We start from the raw sequence: 5,161 nt of genomic DNA on the forward strand, positions 1-5,161 counted from the left end.
CGGCGTGCCCGGCGTCATAATGTCACTTCCTGGTGCCGCGCATGCCGGGGTGGGGTTCCCCCCGGGGCCCAATCCGCCGCCGGCGGGGAACGGGCCTCTGGGGCGGGGGTTTCCCCGCCCCCCGGGGGGACTTGGGAAGCCTAGTCAATGAAGCACTCGCAGCTCCAAAACCCTGCCTGAAACACAGCCCGAGAAGGAGCCCACAACCAGATGTTTAGGCCAAAGGGCTCATGCCGCGTCTCTCTTTACTCGATTGTTTTCCCTCCTACAAACAGGATATTTTTACACCTGTCCTACACAGACAAAGAACTCAGAAACATTTGCACAATAATCCAAAAGCTGACATCTTGGCACACAACCAGTCTAAGATTTGCCATTTATCAGGGCCCGGGGCTTTTCTGTTGTGGTTCTGGCTGGGCTCCCTGAAGAGGATGGGGGGGACAGACCTCCTCCTCGGAGATCTTCCAGTGGGGCTGCAAGGCCAGCTTGCTTATCAGGGCTTTTATAGGGGTTTGAATGGTGGGCATCTCTTAAGGGAGTGAAGGGAGAAAGATGTCAGGTTTACTATTGTATTCTGGGTCTTAACTGGAAACTGAGAGTTCCTATCTATACCTTGTGGTTAATAGCCACTGATGGACCTCTGCTCTCTTTTACATTCCTTGGTTCTTTGGAAGAGAGAGAGGGGAAATGATCATTCTTTGTTAGAACTGGGGATACACAGTTAGGTCAAGCATAATAAAGGAACTTCAAATAGATACAGATCCAATGAATTGCTTTCCCGCTGGCGGGCTAATGAAACGGTTGCGCGCCCAGTACGTGAGAACCAGGCAGGACATCAGACAAAACACAGGTGCAGTACTCATGGGAAAATCAATAGGCAAGCATTACAGCATCTTCTCCCCCACACAACCTCCAGCAGTTATCTTACGCATTCCAAAGCAGGAGCAGGATGATAGAAACCAAGCCGGGTGTAACAGGGAAAGGATATGTACACAGAGGTCACAGAAAACAGAATGGCAGCTTGCTGACACTGTCTCACCCTGACCTAGCTACAGTAATAGTCACCTCCAGATTGGATTACTGTAACTCACTCTACACAGGGCTACCCTTGAAACGGATCCGGAAACTGCAGCTGGTCCAGAATGCAGTGGCACGGGTCCTTACTGGAACACCACAGACAGCATATATCCAACCCGTGTTCAAGGTTCTGGTATTAACTTTTAAGACCCTAAATGGTCCGGGACCCACGTATCTTCAGGATCACCTCCTCTGGTATACCCCCCAAAGAGTACTACGCTCTGCAGAGAAGAACCTATTGGTGATCCCCAGCCTGAAAGACATCTGGCTGTCCTCGACCAGCGCCAGGGCCTTTTTGGATGCCTCCCTATCAATGGAGGGCCCCCCCTCCCCATTCTCTGCCTCCCCACCACCACCAAGGTAGTGGCACAATCTGGTGTTTTTAGCGCCATCTGGTAATGCTTTGTGTATTCTTTCACTGTTTTGAACTGTTTTTATTAATTTATTAACGTCTTTTATTGTCGTTCACCGCCCTGAGCCTTGTGTGCACAGAGGAGGGTGGTCTAAAAGTTTAGTTTATAAATCGACAAATTCCCAAAGCTCATGAGGAGCCAGGCCGCAGCCAAGCATCCCTAGTCCGGTTTCTTTTTTGTGGCTGGCCAGCCAGATGCCCCTGGAAAGCCTTTAAGCAGGGCCACAGATGCCCTATTATTTGTTCCTAGCAAAGGGTTTATCAGAGTTATGCTGTCCCAGAACATGGAGGTTCCGTTTACTCACCGTGTTGGTGTAGTGTGCTGTGAATTCTGGGGTAGTGAGTAATATCCAAAGAGGCAACTGTCCACACAGCCTTGTGGAAAAGTTATTTACAAGTTTATTTACACAAGAAAGAAGATGCTGGTATGCACTGACAAAGTGCTTCGCCATACACACATCCATAAGCAGAGAAAAATCTGTACAATACATGATCACTTATGTACACAACCTCCACCAATCAGCTATTAGTGCTGAATCACTCTGACTTCGACTACCAGCACTGGTCAGAACCAGTTTAGTTCAGCTGAAGTGGCTGTTAGGAACTGTCAGATCATCTAGATCACCAGCTGATGTCTTATTTGCAGCACATGCTGACACACCACAGCTAGGAGCCACACCCCGATTTGTCTTGATTTGCTTTTTGAGCCACATGAAGTCCAGATATTGAAACTGAAGCTCAAATACTTTGGCCACCAAATGAGAAGGGAGCACTCACTGCAGACCCTGATGCTGGGAAAGACTGAAGGTCAAAGAAGAAGGGGACGGCAAAGGATGAGATGGTTAGACAGTGTCATAGATGCAACGAACATGAAATTGAGCAAACTTCAGAGGACGGCGGAAGACAGGAGGGCTGGCAGGATCTGGTCCATGGGGTCGCGAAGAGTTGGACTCGACTGTGCGACTGAACAACAACAAAAGAAGTCCCTCTAATGGAAGGTAAGGTATAAATATTCTAATTAATATAAATAAGAATGGAATTGCCTTCCATGAATTTGTCTTCAAGTGAGTGGCCATCACTACACCCTATGGCAGTGAGTCCCAGAAGTCCACTCTGTGCAGTGAGCAGAAGTACTCTTTGTCTCCTGTCTTAAACCTTCTATCCAAAAACTTGACTAGGTGCCCCAATCCCATCAAGGCAGGAGGCACCCTTACCACTTGACAGGGCATCTTGGGCACGCTCCTGTGCCTGTGCCCTCTGACTTTCCTCTACCTCAGACAACTTTCCTCTGCCTCTGCCTCAACTTTGTCTCCATCTTCACGGATGGTCCCCACATCTGAAACAACAGTAAGAGAGACTGGTAAGAGAAAGAAAGGAACAGGCCGAGGAGACAGATCCTGCCCCACTCCCAGACTCCTCATCTCTTCCTCAACCAGCAGAGCTGCTTTCAACCACAGGGTCAAGAATCATGGGAACTGGTCTCCGGCCCACATCCTCTGACCCAGGACTGCACTTCCTGGGGCAGGATGGCCAGGAAATGCTCCAGGGTCACCGGGCCCAGGATCTGCTTCTTGCTGTGCACTTCTCTGGCTTCAGCCAGTGGCTGCAAAGTCCATGGAGCTGGCTGCAAACCTCTCAGGGCCCATTGGTCTCATGGTAGCAGAACAGCCGGAAGCATTGGTTGTGTCCTTTTGCGGTCACAGTGTCCTGAGTCACAATCTCTCGCACAGCTCTTTCCCAGAATTCAACACTCCCAGCCTGGGTGGAATTGGGACTTTTCCTTGATCTCTTGCCCATTCCAGGCCCCCCCCCCCCGGTCCTCCTCTTCCATCTCCTCCCCCTTTCTCTTAGGTCACTGCCTCTGACTGTGGAAAGACACCCTTACTCACTTGGCTACAAAGAGGGAGAGGAAGGAAATCAAAAAGGCAAAAAGAAACCAAAAGTGCAACACAAATAAAAAGAAATGCAAATAAATAAAACAACTAGAGAGAGTCCCCGTATTATTCAGGAGAAGGAGAAGCAGCCTTTAGTAACAACTTTTTGGGGCAATTACGCTTTCCAGTGAGAGCCACACTCAAGGAGAGAGTGCAACACAAATAATAATAATACATGCAAATAAATAAAACTACTAAAAATATCCCCCGTATTATTAAGGAGGAATTCACTGCCACAGGAAGTGGTGGCGGCTACAAGCATGAACGGCTTCAAAAGGGAATTAGATAAGCATATGGAGCAGAGGTCCATCAGTGGCTATTAGCCACAAGGTATAGATAGGGGCATATTTATTTCCTTCACTATCTTTTCCCTCGGAATGAAACCCAAAACAAATGTTAAACCATATAAACGAAGCTTGAGGTTCCTGCTTGGTCCTTGAATCTGCTCAACATCTTCATTACGCTGTATGCTAATTTACTGCTCACCCTCTACCTATATGTATGGACTGGTAATTTCCATTTCACTGTATCTGATGAAGTGTGCGTGTGCACAAAAGCTTATCCCTTTAATAAAACCTTGTTGGTCTTAAACGTGCCACTGAACTCAGACTTTGTTCTGCTGCTTCAGACCAACAGGGCTACCCAGCTGAATCTATCTTTTTTGAGCAATTGTGCTTTCCCGTGAGAGTCAGGCTCAGGGAGAGAGTGCAAGGCAAATAAAAATAAATGCAAATAAGTAAAATGACTACAGATGGCCCTCATGTTATTAAGGGAGAAGAGAGGCAGCGTTCACTTAAATAACTCTTTTGGGGGCAATTTTGTCAGGGAAAACATCAACAACCTCAGATATGCAGACGATACCACTCTAATGGCAGAAAGTGAAGAGGACCTCAAGAGCCTCTTGTTCAGAGTGAAAGAAGAGAGCGCAAAAGTTGGCTTGAAACTCAACAGCAAAAAAACCTAAGATCATGGCATCTGGCCCCATCACTCCTTGGCAAATAGAAGGGGAAGTCATGGAACTTCATGTTCCTGGGATCCAAGATCACTGCAGACGGTGACTGCAGCCATGAAATTAAGAGACACCTGCTCCTTGGGAGGAAAGCAATGGCAAACCTAGACAGCATAATAAAAAGTAGAGACATCACCCTGCCAACAAAAGTCCGTATGGTCAAAGCAATGGTATGTATGGCTGGGAGAGTTGGACCATAAGGAAGGCTGGCCCCATCACTCCTTGGCAAATAGAAGGGGAAGTCGTGGAAGTCGTGACAGACTTCACGTTCCTGGGATCCCAGATCACCGCAGACTGTGACAGCAGCCATGAAATTAAAAGACGCCTGCTCCTTGGGAGGAAAGTGATGGCGAACCTAAACAGCATGATAAAAAGTAGAGACATCACCCTGCCAACAAAAGTCCGCATGGTCAAAGCAATGGTATTCCCAGTAGTCATGTATGGCTGCGAGAGTTGGACTATAAGGAAGGCCGAGCGCCGAAGAATAGATTCTTTTGAACTAGGGTGCTGGAGAAGACTCTTGAGAGTCCCTTGGACTGCAAGAAGATCAAATCAGTCAATCCTAAAAGAAATCAACCCTGACTGTTCCCTGGAAGGCCAGATAATGAAACTGAAGCTCAAATACTTTGGCCACCAAATGAGAAGGGAGCACTCACTGGAAAAGACCCTGATGCTGGGAAAGATTGAAGGTCAAAGAAGACAGGGACGGCAAAAGATGAGATGGTTAGA

This window comes from Gekko japonicus, unplaced genomic scaffold (assembly GCF_001447785.1).
Source record: "Gekko japonicus isolate JY-2015 unplaced genomic scaffold, Gekko_japonicus_V1.1 scaffold2302, whole genome shotgun sequence".
NCBI classification, from domain to species: domain Eukaryota; kingdom Metazoa; phylum Chordata; class Lepidosauria; order Squamata; family Gekkonidae; genus Gekko; species Gekko japonicus.